At 35.4% G+C, this 17,377-nt stretch overlaps 1 pseudogene across 1 annotated transcript; it reads right to left on the bottom strand.

Annotated features, from left to right (window-relative positions):
• Positions 1–1,830: 1,830 nt before the first annotated feature.
• Positions 1,831–16,821, bottom strand: LOC145566107 (uncharacterized; annotated as a pseudogene). The gene is made up of 17 exons (XR_014095358.1): positions 15,318–16,821; positions 14,545–15,048; positions 14,270–14,386; positions 13,963–14,099; positions 13,619–13,829; positions 13,285–13,522; positions 13,049–13,199; positions 12,488–12,790; positions 12,335–12,389; positions 5,013–6,332; positions 3,915–4,412; positions 3,601–3,714; positions 3,389–3,522; positions 3,099–3,309; positions 2,767–3,004; positions 2,512–2,662; positions 1,831–2,427 (listed from the first exon to the last, which is right to left on the bottom strand). The product of XR_014095358.1 is annotated as an uncharacterized LOC145566107 (transcript).
• Between the last annotated feature and the right edge of the window lie 556 nt (positions 16,822–17,377).

The raw sequence follows: 17,377 nt of genomic DNA, 5'->3' as shown, positions 1-17,377 counted from the left end.
TCAAAATGATAATAAAATAAGCAACCATGTTGGACATAAAAGTGAAAAAAAAAAGGTGCTTTCAGTGGCGGAACTACAGTGCACCTAGTGTTTAAAATGAAAAACCTCACCTAGCAGGCTAGCACAAGAATCTTTTTAGACCAATATTAAGAAATATAAGTGTGTCTTTAAGAGTGGCATGTTATACCCCAATTAAAGCTCTCACAGCAGCATTTAGGACAATAAGAAAGATGATGAAATAAAGAAACAATGAAATAGCATTAATTATGTTACATGGACTGTTACCATGTCCGACACGAGTACGCATCGAACCTGACTCAGCAAACCTTCTGACTCGGCAATTTTTTGAAAAAATTCCATGATTTTGAAATAAAAGTAAATTGTCCAAATGTGAGACCCATGTCCGGGTGTTGGGGTGAGTACTTAAGGTGAAATGAAGAGTTCATGTAACATAGAGCATAAATACACATATTATTGGACCAATAATCTACCTAATGGTCATTAGCCTTCTAGAAGTTCTCATTTGTCTTACAAAAATGAAAATGATTCAATCTTTACATTAATCAATACTAGCAACCACCATAATTCAGCACCATCAAAATCAACCATATTACATGACAATAATCATAATTACAACATCCAGAAACTAAATTACTGAAACAATTATATTAATCGACAGAAAGGATACTATGAATAACCTGAACTTGAGAATTCCCAAATTGATAAGAGAAGAAAACAAGATTTAGGTTTTCCATTATCATCAACCCAATCTTCGCAAGCTTTCCAGTTAACTCGGTCTATTTCTCCTCCGATTTTGAGGTCTTTATTCAGTTCGTTTGCATCCATTTTCACGCCGGAATCGGTGGTTGACTCGGAAGCTCCGCCGCAACTCGGCGGCGTTGACGATTCCACATGGTTTTATTTTAGAGTTTGGGGCCTTGGGATTGGAGGGCTCTTTTATTTTCCTACTTTATGATTGGGCTCAATTTAAGAATTATTGGCCCAATCGTAGATTCGTATAGGCCAAATGCCCGATAATTTGAGTGTCAAATCGGGTGTGTGGGTCGGGTTTTGATTGATTCTATTATGTATTTTGTTTTAGTTGCTGTTTTGAGTCAATTTTGAAACGTTTTGGATTATGACTCATTTGAGTTTTGAAACATTTTGTTAATTGTTCGCATTAAAAAAAAAATATATACATAGTATATATATAAATAGATAAATTATTGGGCCTGTATCTAATTCAAGTTCGTGTGTTAATTCTAGAGGTGTTTCTCTCTTTGTCCCACTTTCTATTAATACGGAGTAATAAACAAAAGTTGTTGATTACTTTCATAAATAAACTAACAAACTTATCCAATCACCAAGAATCGTGAAGCGCACATTAATGAAATAGTTACTGATTTATTTACGAAAATGTCATGTGATAATTTTTTTTTTTTTGGTAAGACAAATGAGAATCATATTTTATATTAATATGAGTAATGTCATTTTAAGTTCAATCAACAATAAACTCGAACACAGTAAGTGTTCAAGTGTTTGACTCAACTATTTTGTGCAAGACTTTCGTAATTAGTCTAGAATAAAGTGTTCAATGTCTTACTCATGTTTGAGTGTTAAGAATCTGACATTGTTAAGGTGAAATGTAAAATGCAAGTAGCAATGTAGACATGTAGCATAGTCAATAAATAAATGTGACTGAATTACATAAAGAAGATGATCTAAAAATTTTATGTTTGTTAATGTTTTCGTACTTTAGAAATTTTACGAAATTCTTAACATATGCAAAAATAGATCGTTTCAGGCAACCAGCCTTTGAATGCAATGTGATTTTTAAACTGGGTCTGTATATAATCTATATATAACTGGAAACTATAAGGAGTAATACATACAATCTTTACAAAGTTGTTTCATGAGTTTAAACAAATGACTAAAATTGCTAAATATCTGACAACTTTTGACAGTTTAATGAACTAGGTGATAAGAAATGCAACAGCCAACAGCCCAACAGGCTCTGTTTCAACATTATTACACATTTACATGACCACACGGTCCACACACCCAACCACACTGCCACACATGCCAGATTTGATCTGCTTAATTTCGACGTGAAACTGTCAGTTACCGGCCTACTGTAGATACAGTCATCTCCTCATGCACGCTTGAATCCATTGCACTGGAAGATGAGGCATGCTCTGATAATGGTTTCCTATTCATAAAAGCTGGTTGTTTGGCAAGTGGAAGAGAGGCATTTTCCCCACTCAACATATGAACTACGGTTGACATGGTGGGACGGTCACTTGGGTCCTCTTGTACGCACAACAACCCAATATGAATGCACTTCAGAATTTCTGACGGAAAGCAGGATTCTTTGAGCTTTGTGTCCATCAGTTCCAGTCCGTTATCTTCATTCCATAATTTCCAGGCCTAGATAGCAGATAACATTAAGTTAGTCCAGAGACCAGAATCATGATTGAAAAAATGAGTTATTTTATTTTTGAAGGTACTTACATGTCCTAGCAGGCTAAGGCCGTGCTCAAACATAAAGATTTTCGAATTCCTTCTACCACTTATTGTCTCCAATACAACCACGCCAAAACTGAAAACATCAGATTTTACTGAAAAAATCCCTTCATATGCATACTCTGGTGACATGTAACCACTGCATCACAGTTTAAAATAAGGAAATTAGCACATTACTAATGAATGGTGACACTATTTGATGAGATTTGGAATTAGTTTACTCTACTGAATACTCTGACTTACTATGTTCCAACTACTCTTTTAGTGCTTGCCTCTGTTTCCTTCCCACCAACAATCCTTGCTATGCCAAAGTCTGATATTTTTGGATTAAGTTCTTCATCCAGTAAAATGTTGCTTGGTTTGAGATCTCGATGAATAATTCTAAGCCTCGAGTCTTGGTGAAGATAAAGCAAGCCCCGAGAAATCCCCAAAATGATGTCAAAACGCTTCTTCCAGTCCAAGTATACAGAATGCCTTTCATCTTCTCACAAAATATAACATAAATGACAGTGTTACTAGAAGATAAAATAATTAATCTTATACATAGATAGGTACCAACTTCGTAATTAACTGACCAAATAAACAAGAGTCTAGGCTTCCATTAGGCATGTACTCATAGACTAATATCTTCTCATCTGCTTTCATGCAGTATCCAACAAGTTTAACAAGGTTCCGATGCTGGAGTTTGGCAATCAACTTGACCTCGGTCCTGAATTCTTCAAGACCTTGCACAGATATACTTGAGAGCCTTTTGACGGCGATTTCCTGCCCATCTGGTAGCTTTCCCTGAATACAGTATCCCCCAAAATAGGTAGTCAAACTTTTGAAGAGCATAAAATTTTCTCACTAAATTAAAACTTATTACCCTGTACACAGAGCCAAATCCCCCTTTTCCAAGCTTATAAGCGTCTGCAAAGTTGTTTGTAGCAGCAACTATGGCTTCCCAATTGAAATAAGGCACTTCAGTGCTTTCAGTATCAACGTTTAAATCAACAAAGCCTGCAACATCATTGACATTACTAACATATACAGCTTGTACTCCATACAATTCAGAAGTGAATGGTATAATCTATTTACCTTGTAATTTATCTGATCTTCTTTTCCAATTACGATAAACACAAATAATTCCGCTTATTATAATAATTGCCAATGCACCAGCTACGCAAGGGATCAAAACCTTGAAAAAAGTCACTATTGTAGGACAAAAATGAGCTTTGTTAGAATAACATATGCTCTAAAGAGAGAAGAAAGTTCTTGAACTTGGACATTGAGCATAAGATTTTCATTTACCGATGGCAAATCACATACAAAAATTATAGCAGCAAATGAGATCAAAATATAATTTAGAAATTTGAAGGCTTTAAATGTCTAAGACGTTCTAAGGAGCATACCTTCAGTGCATTTCAAATTAATGCCATCCCAACGAAACCTTAAATTACAAATACAGCTCCGCTTGCCACCTCTTTTTTTGCAAGTAGTATGAGGCCAATCATGACAATCTGTAGATGTTTTACAAGAAGGTTTTGATGGTGGATTCCAGCCCATTTCAACTTCAGTATAAGATTGTCCAACTTCTTTAAAAGATGAGTCATTCACAGCCTTGCACTTTAAAATATGGTATGGCAAGGAATCCTTGGGCGGTAAAGCAAACGAGCCTGTAAAATTACTGCCACGACTATCTCCGTGTCCTACTTGAATTGTAAATTTTCTTGCTTTTGGATCAAGTGAAGTGACTCTATAGGTGAGATTTCCAGTTGAGAAATAAACCTGACCTGTTGTCGAATTGCATATAAAATTATGGTATGAGGAATCCCCACAATTTGCAGCAGTGCTCAGGGGATATGGGATAATGTAAGCTCCACAAGGCCAGCAGCCTCTTGAAGTTAAGCCTGCAGTAGGGAACGAAATTTACGTCAGAAAGTTATTTCACAATGTTGGATCATGGTCTTGAGTATTGACTACATTAAGATCACAATTGAGTTCAAGTACGTCATTTCTACAAGTCAACGTGAATGTTCATAAAACCCAAGTAACACGTCTCAACAGCCTAAACTCACACGCAGGTCACACACATACACACACACAAACTTACTCTCAATCTGTTCGCCTTTCTTGCTTCTTTCAAGGCCACCTAGCATTATGTTCGTCTGGTTGATTGAATGAACCAAGTCTAGAAATGTTGCTTGATGACATGCAAGAGGAAAACAAAACACACAATAACAACAGTTTATCCTCTTTCCAAAATTCTAGTGCATATGGACAAACAACAGTTTCACAAGTCATTCTTTCACTCAGAATCCATTAACCTGCTTCGAGAAGGAAAAAAAAAAAAATTCTCAACCCCCAAATAATCTACTCACCCAAGACCTTTACTTCAATTTTTATAACAGAAGTGAGCCAATCATCTTCCAAAATTTAGAGTTTAGTATCTGAAGGAAATGAGTTATTCAAGGTAGCAGTACTAGAGTAGTAAAGTGCAAAGAAGATACCTATATCAGTATGTGTTGCACGGATAAAAATAGTAAGTCCTCTAGGATACTCCTCCCGCAGGCCAGTAAGTTCAGAAATGGACCATATCAAGCACCTCTTCTCATCAGATCTGGAGCAATCAGAGACACCACAAGAGTAAGCTAAACAAGTACAATCCGATCGGCAATAACTCTCACAATCTGGTATATTTGTTTCATTGGTTCGTGGAGCTTTAACTTTCATCATAGGCATTCTCAAGAAAACATCTTCAGAAAAGTTGGTACGATGACAGGTTTCTGTTATTGGTGAGCAACCCCGAATGAAGTCTCTTGAATTCCATCTTTCTGGTTACTGGGATCGGAGCCTGGCAAGCACTTACACCGAAACCCATTGTTACTATTGCAACTTCCTAAAATTCCACATGCCTCGTACAAATCACACTCATCATCTGGTTCCCTCCATATCAAGGACCAATTTCCTCTTTTACTTTCCCTATTCCAAAACTGAACTTGTCCAGTGAAATTCATGACCAACCTTGAATATTGATAATCTTTCAGCCGAGAGTTGTTATTAAGCAATAAGAACAACAATGCTTGTGGTGTCTGATCAAAAGGTGTGTCTCCGCCCTCCCAATAAAGTGCCGAATTATCTGCTCTTCTGATAGCAAATTTGTTTCCATTGTCTGCAGGTTGTTGGCCTTGTTGCATGGTGAGCACATATCTTCCTAGTGCTGGATTGTTGAGAGATCGCCAAGATGTCAGATTCAAGCTTCCTGTATTCATCCCAGGTAAAAAAGTGTCAGTTGGGTCATTAAAACTTTGCCACAGTAGCAGATCAACCAGATCTCTTCTATGAGTTCCCATCGTCTTGCAGACATAATCTTGTCAATGTCGTCATTGCTGTTGCATTGCTACTGACTTTGATAGGTTTTAAGTTATATTGATTACTGTGTTTGTATCTAAAATCTGATTTTGCAGCTCCGAGGTGCTGCCCCTGTCGTGTCTCAGGCAGAACAGAATTGGTTAACCAATAGGTTATACCTTTAGTATCCAACACCTTGGCAAAACTATCGTTTATGACAAGGTAGCCATTAGGCTCCAACAGCGGTTTATCTCTATTAGCAACCCATACAACTATCTTTGGATTCGACCGCCTATAATACCATATGCCCAAATATCTACTTCTGGAGTTGTTTTTATCAGGAGAAAAGAATCCCAGCTCAAACTCTTCACCTCGAGATATCAGAGTTCCGTTAACACCATCAATGATACGAGAACCTTCTTCCAAGCAACCAATCTCACTCGCACCACAAAGTGGAATAGGAATTGAAAGCAAGAGTGCTTGTAAGATGAGATATTGTAGGCACATCACAAATCTTAAGTTAAGTTCCACAATGAAGGAAATAATGCATGAACTTTACTAAGACATAAAAAATGGTTCAGCATAACAAAAATAGGCAGTCATCTAAGTGGAAGCTGCTATCATGCAGATATTATTGCCTATTTGTGTTCTTTTTTTTTGACAAAAACCTATTTGTGTTGTTGAACGCTGCTACACATCAAATAAAGAAAGCCACAAGAACTCTCCTCCACCAAAGGAGCTCTACTTCTTTGCTAATTACTGAAGTTTTACTACGTAAAATTCCTTTTTTAGCTCCATATTTGCCCCGCTTAATGCTTTGGTTAATATCAACCGCGAGGGGAGGATAATTTTAATTCTAATTAAAACTCTACTTACCTAACATGTTTAGGTACTAACATAAATTAAATTGAAATAAAAAGAAATGCTCTTGCTAAAAAGTAAAGAATTAAGTGAGAAAAAACTGTTTCAATTTGTTTACCCAATATTAGGCAGCTAACATATTAGTCATTCAACCTTACTCAACAATCGTATAATTTTTACTAGACACTACATATCATTCCCGTTGAAAAGTCTAAAGATTAAAGAATGGTTCTTTAAGTCATTTTCATTAGTGTTTTTCTTTTGTTTTTTTCGTCCAAAAGTCGATTGCTTTTTTTTTTTTTTTTTTTTAGGGCAAGAAAAGTCTATTGTTAAGTTGATCAATACCCATAAATATAGGAAAGAAGATGTAAGAAGACACGTCTTTATTTTTTTCATTGGAACAAAAAGAAGATAATTAGCTGACTCAATAATGGGCTTACAGCCTTACAATAATGAAAGACTTGTCAGTTGTCACTACTAGCTGACTAAGGTTCACCTTATAATCTTATATACTGCCAATTATATAACAGATGGAATTATTACAATTCTAAAAACCTCCTATAGCATTAAATTGTAAACATATTAAGCCACATCAGATCAACAAGGCAATACAAAAGAACAACAAACTGTAACAGCAGTAAGAATTTGATCAGCTTACCAGCATAAATCTACTTCGGATTTTTGACTTTGTAGAAACAAAAACATACCCAGTGCATCCCACCATGGAGCAGTGAATAGATAACTTTCTGGGAGTAACAAACTATCTACCTCCAAACCATCACAAGTTCACAACCATTTGAAACTCTGCGAGGATTCAAGGCACCATGCTACCATAAGTCCCAACCACTCAAAGTACCACCATATACTACCTCCGTTACATATTATGTGCAAATTTTAGGTATTATTTGTGATATATACTTCGTATATTTTTTCAAAGTTGCACATAATAGGTAACAGAGGTAATACCTGCATATACCACAACACTTATTTGACTATCGATACTGTCATATATAGTTACCATCTCCACCTGAGATAGGTTTTCTTTTGCACTTTTTTTACCAGCAGGCCACAACAGATACATGGTGGTTTTTAGATATTATTAGGGACCCTTGATTAATTCCAGCTTATAGAGCTACCTTCTTAAGGGACTGAAGACCAGTCCATATGACCATATCAGGTCTCTAAGATAAAATGCAGAATTCATCATTTGTGTAATATGATTACTTTATTGCCTAGGCCATCAGGCAAATAGCCCATGAATTGGAAGACATAAGAAAAAGACAATTCTAATTTACAGTTGATTTTTTTTTTTTAATTAAAATCAATGAGCTTAAAAGTCCAAATTATTGAGTGGGGCTGTTTTCTGTACTACAAAAGTTGAATAATATAACCATGGGTTATAACTTATAAATCAAAAAATAAGTAGAGAAAACACAATTGTACTAGATTGTGATTTAAAAGTCTCGTTGGAAGAATTATAAGACTAGTAAATGATAAATGGCGGTGATACGAAAATTCTTCATCTTAGCTGACTCAAGCATTAGCATACACCTATCTCAGGATAGCCTGCTACAACAAAATCTTTTGTATATCTTAACTCCAATAACAATTTTACCTCATTCAGAAACATTAAAACCTTAGACATACTGAATAGTATTAGATAGAAAAGCGTAACAGAACCATATCATCTCTAGCCGAAGAATATCTACTTCATTGGTTGCCACAAAAAACAGAGAATTGTCAAATTCTCAACACTGGTAGATAGACCCAAGCATAAAGTTAAGGAAATGACTACTTTTTTTTTTTTTTTTTTGGCTATACTAATCAATACAACTTTTTGTCTCAGTACTTGTCCAAAGATATGAATTGGCACAGTCTTCTGGACCACAAATGCTATTGATTTAAAGTTTAGTACATAAAACACAGTATAACATGACTATAATCACTATATCAATTAGTTACCTATTAACATCGTGATGTGAATCAAGAGGCTAATTCTTTTGAAGGGCCCAAGACACTTTTAGAAGGTCCAAATAGATTCATTATAGGCTGCCCAAAGAAAGAAATAAACAAAGAAAGGTCCAATAAATAAATTGGGAAAGAAGAAAGCTTGATCATCAAGGAAGAAGAATTGGAGCGGTTTACTTCCGACGGCGAATGCGAAGGCCACGCACCACCTTTCCGGAACTGCCTTAAACCTAGCTTCAACCAGAGCCGGGGTGTGAGTCAAGGGGAGGCGCGTGAGGAGGTTTTCTGGCGGCGACGTGAAATGGTAGTTTTTGTTACTTAGTTTTTTTTCTAGAATTTTGCTTCCAGGAGAGGGATTTGGTTTAGTTTCTGTTATTTAGTTGCTATAAACTTCCTAATTATATTAGGAAAGTTTTTAAAAGTTTGTTTAGGATTAGTTTTAGTTTTCCTATTCTAATTAGAAATAGTTTCCTATTCTAATTAGGATACTTGGGGGGCAAGGTTAGGGGTTTGTCCTAATCCTTGTAGGGATGGAATTAGCTTATTTTTAGTCTATAAATAAGGGATTTTTGTGGCCTTTAGAGTCATAGAAAATCAAATTAATTTCAATACAATTTGTTTAATTTTGTTTAAACTTTTTCTTGCTAGTTTTCAATTTAAGGAGTTGTTTTGATAATTAGAACGTGCAATTCTTAGTTCTAGGAGTAGTCTAAGATTTGTTCATCAAAATACTTAATTCTAGGAGTAGTCTAAATAGTTTGATTAGGCATTGAATTCGTTCCAGGAGTGGTCGTTTTCAAGGTCATATCCGGTTACTTTCAATCGTTTTTGGTTCGAATTTCTGATCAAGAACGAAGCTTTATTCTACTTGTGTGATTTTAGATTCTTTATTAATTTAAGGGGTTTAAATCTACATCACATCGTTAGGGAAGGAATGAAAGACTAGTATATGATAAATGGTGGGCTTTCGAAAATTTGTCATTTTTAGCTGACTTATGCATTTACTTTTAAAAATTAAAAGTACGAAATAATACCAATTACAATTATACCATAGCTGGAACTCATTAGAGAACACAAATTTGCAAGCACATAAAGACATTCTCAGTCATATTACATAACAAACTGTCTGAATACGTTACGATTCAAAACATTTCTTAGCTTAGAGACATTGACGATTATTAGATTTATTGAATCATCACTTAGAAAGAACAACATAACTACACATTATAAGCAAGAAGAGAGATCGTCTGCATGATCTTGATTCTTAAAAAAGGCATCACCCTCTAAGGTTATTACTAAGAATACTTCATTTCATAGATTCAAGAGGATCAAACATCCATTGCCTACGAATCTATATGATACCATGATAAACTTTTGGGAAATCTTGTCAATTGACTTGAGCTAAGTTGCGAAACATGTAACATATATAGTCATGCTCGAAGTACAGACCTGCAGGTGTTCAACCAATGGTGTTCTCATCTAGCAAATCCTTTTCTTATATTAGGATGATTAATCATGGTTAATGTCTCACTTTCTAATATTCCAAATGAGACAAACTTAAAGAAACGGAGTAATAATCATACTTGTATATAATTAAATAACATAATGGTTAACTGTGCTACTTGGACTCAAATACCTACATTAGAGACAGGAACGTGTTTAAGTGCACGACTCGGCTATTTTGTAAAAAAAAATAAAGTGTCTAAGTGTACCCTTATCCAAGTATTAAGGGTTTGAACACGAGTACTTAGTAAAATGAAGAGTCCGAGTAACATAGATAATTAAAGCACGCTTATGAGACATAGTGGTACAACTACAAGGAATAAAAAACATTAGTATAAATTTAGAATACTTACTAACATTATGCGTCTGATTTGTCACGTTTAGAGGAAGAGTAAGATGAACAAGATGAGTAAAAGGCCATGCAACACAGTCACTCTCTCAGACATTTAATCGAACAGGTGGTGGTCATAGTATGCATTTCTGCTCCACAATCGAAATGAATAGGCAAGATTATGAAGTTGAGCACTTAAACATCATGCAACAAGAACATACCATCCCAAAAATTAACAGCATCATTAGATTAGTGATTGAGTAACTCATCAACATACGATCGTGTATTTGTGTATCAAATGAACAAACAAGCACACAGGAACGCGAGTAGTCAATTCCCCATTAATAGTGATACCATCGAGTTTTGGTAAAAATCGACTCCCATACGATCAAACTTGTCCGAAAATATGGTTTAAATAATCCTAATTTTCCCAATTTTGAAATGAGGTAGTCCCGGTTAATCAAAGTACAGAGTATATTTTTAAGTTTTTTGGGTATCAAAGCTCCCCCTAGATTTTCTTCTAAGGAGAGTTTTTTTTTTTTTTTTTTTTGTTCCTTCTAGGGTTTTTCTTTAAGAGCGATTTTTTAGCCTCTATTGCTAAATTTTTTTCAGCTTTTTTAAGGTTTTCTTTACTTTTTTCCTTTTCTCTCTCTCTTTCTCTTTCATCTCTTTTCTTCTAATTTCAATTGTAAATTTTTGTAAGGGATTTTATCGATAGTAAGCCTCAAAAAACTTTTTAATTGCTTTCAATAAATAGATCTCATCTTTTGATGGTGTTTATTTAATTAGGATTATTTTCTTTGTTTGTTCGTGTGCTAAAGTTTGAAGATTTAGAGTTTCATCGTCTCTAAAAGTATTTGGAAGGCCATATGAGTTTTTTTCACCCAATTAACTACTCATCCGTGGATCTCTTAGTAGTAACTACAGATTGTATTGATTCGAATGAAGTTTTTATTAAGGCGATCATTGATCGAATCTGCGATGTAACTAGTTCTAAGGTGATTTGTACCTATGTTGGAATTTAAGATTTCCTATGAATTGTTTGTAAGTGTCGTTTTGGCTATCTTTCATTAATGAAATCCTTTTATCTTCTCACAAAAAAAAAAAAAAAAAAAAAAAAAAAAAAAAAAAAAAATCCTAAATTTTGATTATTTTTCAAATAATCTGAACTCTAGGGTTATTTACTTTCTTAACTATTGAGAGTTGATTTTCAGGGCTTGGGCTTGGGCTGGGGAGGGGGTGATTTCGTCATTTCGTGGTTGGGCAAGGGGGGAGGGTTTTGGTGGTGGTGGTGGTTGTGGGGTGTGGGTGGCCAGCGGCAGTTTTTTATTTTTATTTTTTTATGTAATAATTTTTTTAACCATCCACATAATACCACGTGTTTTAAATACGGATTATTTTTACTTTTTACCAATTTTTCCTTTTGAGAGAGATTTCTTAATAGTTGACATATTTGAAAATTTTTACGACGTACCATTTATATTATAACTACTTCACTATAATTGTAATGTACCTCAAAAGCTACTATAAAATAACTGTGGTAAGTAATATTCCGTATTTTTCCTAAAAAAAAAAAAAAGTAATATTCCGTATTAATGTATTATTAAGGCTTTATTAATTTCACCTTAAAAAAATAAATAAATAAATTGATATATAGAAGTTTTAATCAACAAATATTAGTAACCTCAAACAATAATTTGATTAGTTATATACAGTTGTAAGTAAATCAGTAAAAACAATTCAATTTTAGTAAAATCTACTTCGTAGATGAATTGAAAAAGGCCTAAACTAAACAGCCAATTAAAAAAAATATTCAACCATCAGATTCACCATGGCAAAGACATGTTAGGCTTACTATTACAGTTTCTAGTTTCTGCAAAAAATAATTCGTAACAAATTGAGATGAAGAGAGGCCTTGCAGCTAAAAAAAGTCTATTTAGCTGATGCCTAAACTATAATTTATCGGCCAACAGTTGACACAGTGATCATATCAATGGAGCTGAAACCTCCTTGACTGGACAATGAGGCAGTCTCACATGATGATGAACTACTAAAGAAAGATGGTTTTTTCGGAAGTGACTGGTTAGCAGTACTTTCATTGCTGCTGCTAAGCATAAGGACCACATTTGGCATGGTGGGACGATCAACAGGGTCATCTTGTACACATAATAACCCGAGATAAATACACTTCAACACTTCAGTTGGATTACATGATTCTTTGAGTGTTGGGTCTATGAATTCCAGTCCTCTATCTTCGGACCATAATCTCCATGCCTACACCACAGCATACACTATATTAGTGTCTAAGTAAAATTTTGAAACAGAGGTAATTTTGTAAGGATTTCAGTGATTGTGTATAATACAGTGATTAAAGCAAGTAAAAACATTAAATAGGGTGACAAAAAGAAACAGTTGATGATATGAAGTTGAGCAAATTGGCATTACTAAATGGTGATCTTAAGGAAATATTTTATAAATATATCAGTCACTTCAAATCTGAAGTTAATTAGGCAAAGGAAAATTGATACATACATGTCCAAGCAGATTCAGACCTTCCTCGAACACAGTTGTTCTTGAATTTCTTCTGCCACTTATAGTCTCCAATACAACCACGCCAAAGCTGAAAACATCTGATTTGATTGAAAAGTATCCTTCACATGCGTACTCAGGAGACATGTAGCCACTGCAACAACAACAATCGCATCAATTTTTCTACTTACATACACTGAGTAAAAAGGTTTATATATGGATGCAATTTTCCAACTTACTATGTTCCGACAATTTTGTTAGTGTTTGCCTCTGTTGCTTTTCCTCCAACAATCCTTGCTACACCAAAGTCTGAAATTTTTGGATTGAGCTCCTCATCGAGCAAAATGTTGCTTGGTTTTAGGTCTCGATGGATAATTCTAAGCCTCGAGTCTTGGTGGAGATAAACAAGGCCTCTAGCTATTCCGTGGATGATATCATAACGCTTCTTCCAGTCCAAGTAAACAGAAAAGGTTTGGTCTTGCAAAAACATTATACACAACATACTATGTTAGAGGAATGTGCTTAAATGTTGTTTATATTGGCAGGCAACAATTTCACAGGGAGGAGACTAACCAAATAAACATGAGTCTAGGCTTCCATTAGGCATGTATTCATAGACTAAAATATTCTCATCTTCTTTCACACAATATCCGAGAAGTCTTACAAGGTTGCGATGCTGGAGTTTGGCAATCAACACAACCTCAGTCCTAAATTCTGCAACGCCTTGCATTGACACACTTGATAGCCTCTTGACAGCAATTTCCTTTCCATCTGGAAGCTTACCCTGAATGCATAGGTTAGCAACAGTACAGTGCATTAGCAAACTCCATACGAAGATAAAATCATAAGGTTTCACTTGGCTGATTTCCACACAACAACAACAAAAGTTCAATAGACAAAATCAAAAAATAAAGTACCCTGTAAACAGAACCAAATCCTCCTGTTCCAAGCTTATTTGCATCAGCAAAATCGTTTGTAGCAGATACTATGCTTCCCCAAACGAAAAATGGGACATCTATGTCTTCAGTATCATCTCCCTTGAGCTTAAATGATTCTGTTTGTTATCATTACTCAGTTTTAATAACTTAATGGTATGCAGGAATTCAGTTCAGAAGGCGTGCATTTTAAAAATATCTACTGAATTACTGACTGCATTGCCTATCCTTAAAACTTGCATGTTTATAATGAGTGCAGCAATTAGGGTGAACTGTATGACTTTCTGACCTTGCTTTTCAGCGATCCTTCTTTCACGCTTACGATAAATGAAGAATACACCACACAGAACAATGATTGCCAACGCAACAGCTACGCAAGAAACCACAACCTTGAGAGGAAAAGGCACTTTTTGGACAAAATCAAAACATTGTTAGTATTACTATTAACAATGATCATCTCTAAAAATGAATCAGAAATGCTCAAACTTACGCTTGTTTTAAGTAAAAAGTCATTGAAAGAGAATTTTAGGATTGAAATCTGTAAGAAGTAAATCAGAATCTCACCTCTAGTACATTTCAGCTTTGAACCATCCCAGTGAAAATTTGATCTACACATACACCTCCTTGTATTCCCTTTTGCGGCTTTACAAGTAGTATGAGTCCAAGCAACACAATCAGAGGATCTATTACAAATGGGCTCTGATGGTGGATTCCAGCCTATGACAACCTCAATAAAAGGCTGTTTGAGTTGAATCAAAGGTTCATCTTTAATAATGGTGCAATTTTTAACAATGAAAGGCAAGGAAAGATTGGGTGACAGAACAAATGAGTTTATATATTCCCTGTCACAACTATTTGCATGCATGACTTGGATGGAAAATTGTGCTGTATTTGGATCAATTAAGGAGACTCTGAAGGTGCCTGTGGGAGTTGAGAAGTTAACCTGCCCTGTCTTTGAATTGCATTGGAGATGGGAGTATGAGGAATCTCCGCAACTCGCTCCATCAGTACTAAGGGGATAAGGGATTACATATGCTCCACAAGGTTTGCAGGCTCTTGAAATAGATCCTGCCACAAGAGTATAAATTAAGCCCCTGTATAATTAGTCTCTTCTAATGTTCTAAGCAAAGAGTTTTAAAATCAAAATATCAAATAAAAGTAACAGTTTCGAGTATTTCTATACTTGAAAACATATTCAAAGTACCACAAATATAGAATAGCATATATTGAAAACCCTGTGTTGTTTTGATGAACTAGCTCAACATCAAATGAGTTGTCACATCTAATGACGTTATAATTTGCAACAATATTCAATTAGCAGCAGAAAGTAAACAAACCTAGATCTGCAGACGGAGTGCGGACAAAGAGAGTAAGCCCCTGAGGATACTCCTCCTGTATGCGAGGATGTTCACCAGACCATGTTAAGCAACTCTTCTCGGTATGAGTGGCCGTTCCAGAGCAATTTGCAACACCAATAGCATAAGCCACACAATTACAGTCCCGAAGGCAATATGCCTTACAGTCTGTTTCAGTAGATGCTCTACAATCTGTTTCTCTCACTCTCACCATAGGCAATCTCAAAAATGTATCATTGGAACCGTCAGTCTGCTGACAAGGAGTTCCAGAATTTGGCACACACCCACCAGAAAAGCATCCTTTATTCCATTCAGACAACAAACTAGGTTTAAATCCTGGCAAGCACTTGCAAGGCAACCCACTATTACTATTGCAACTGCCAAAGTTTCCACATACAGCAGTAAAGCTACACCTATCTTTTGGCTCTTGCCAATCAAGAGACCAGCCGCTTTTGCTTTCCCACTTCCACAACTGAAGCTGTCCAGTGAAGTTCATCACTAATCTTGTGTTGTTAGGAAGAGAGGTTTTGCCGTCCCTATTACTTAATAATTCAGACAGCGCTGATGGGATCTTAATAACAGAAGGGTCAGCTCCGTAGTCCCAATAATCTGGATATTCCTCTTTCTGAATTTTGATTTCAGGATGATTTCCTGGTTGTAGCAGCAATAGAGAGCTCCCTCGTGCTGGGTCACTGCGATTTTTCCACGATTTCATATTTAAGGTTCCATTTAAAATCTTCCCGGGAAGAATCGTGTCAGTCAGGTTATCAAAGCTTTTCCACAAGATTGATTCTCCTAGACCACTTGATAATATTAAGTTCCCATTATCATTCAAACACAATTTGGTTAAATTTACAGACGCAACAGAATCAATTGACCAGTAAGTCGAATCATCGGTATCCAACACCTCAACCTTACCACCTTTTACTACAACATAGCCATTGTTACCCAAAACAGGATTCTCTCTATTAGCAACCCATACAACTATCCTAGGATTGGAGCGGTAATACCATATACCCAAATACCTGTTTCTGTTGAACCTCTCATCAGGAGTAAAGAATCCAAGCTCAAAAACTTTGCTTGGAGATAGTAAGGTGCTTTGGCTACTATCACTGATTTTAGAGCCATCTGCTAAGCAATAACTCGCGCTATGAGGTATAAGAAAGGAAAAGAGCAGCATATATAAGAACAACCTAGGACAACTCAGAGACATGATGAATAAAGAGATGCACTTCTGATTAAATCACTTCAATAGGTAAAAAGCAACCATTTGAAGCTGTTGTGAAGGTATTTTAAGCAGCTACGTGGGTTTCAGTAAGAAATCAGAAGGCAGCCATTTAAAAGGTAAGCTAAATAGTTTTTCTGGTTTTATATGTAAGATAAGACACTGATATTCTCTCTTACGAGTACTAGACAAGTAGACAACACAATTTTACTCCTTTGCTTATACTGCAATATTGATGCTACAAACTCAGAACAACGAAAGCTTTCAGTATATTGCTGAATTATTCAACAAATCAACAGCCACGTTATTAATGCCAAGATTTGGACAGGAAGACAATTCTACGGTAGGATTTTTACCAATGTAAAAAAAAAAAAATATGGACCCTTCATTTGTCCCATTTACTTAACACTGTCTATAAAGTAGATCCTGTTTGAAATTTTATTTAACACCAATCATAAAATCCCTATAAAAGGGAGGGGAAAAAAGGTGGCTACAAGTCTACAACATTAAGGCAATACGCAAATATGTATAGTAATCTTAATAAACTAACACTTATTAGAATTTTTTGAAATTAACATGACCTTTATCTATGAATATGATGAATATTTTAGTGGTACTTATCATATATAACATTTTTTTAATCCAAATTCAACCATTTATTTGTAAAAGGATCAGAACAGTCATTTTTCAACAGAAATATAGTCATTTCAAGCATTATGTGCACGGTACTCCTAGGCATACGATGTATGAGTATCAAATTCTTAAATGCTACAGAGTACAAGTAATTTTACCCGGACCTCAAAAGCACCCCGTCCCG

This window comes from Chenopodium album, chromosome 11 (genome assembly GCF_948465745.1).
Source record: "Chenopodium album chromosome 11, dcCheAlbu1.1, whole genome shotgun sequence".
Classification (NCBI taxonomy): domain Eukaryota; kingdom Viridiplantae; phylum Streptophyta; class Magnoliopsida; order Caryophyllales; family Amaranthaceae; genus Chenopodium; species Chenopodium album.
This window is presented reverse-complemented; position numbering and strand designations above follow the sequence as displayed.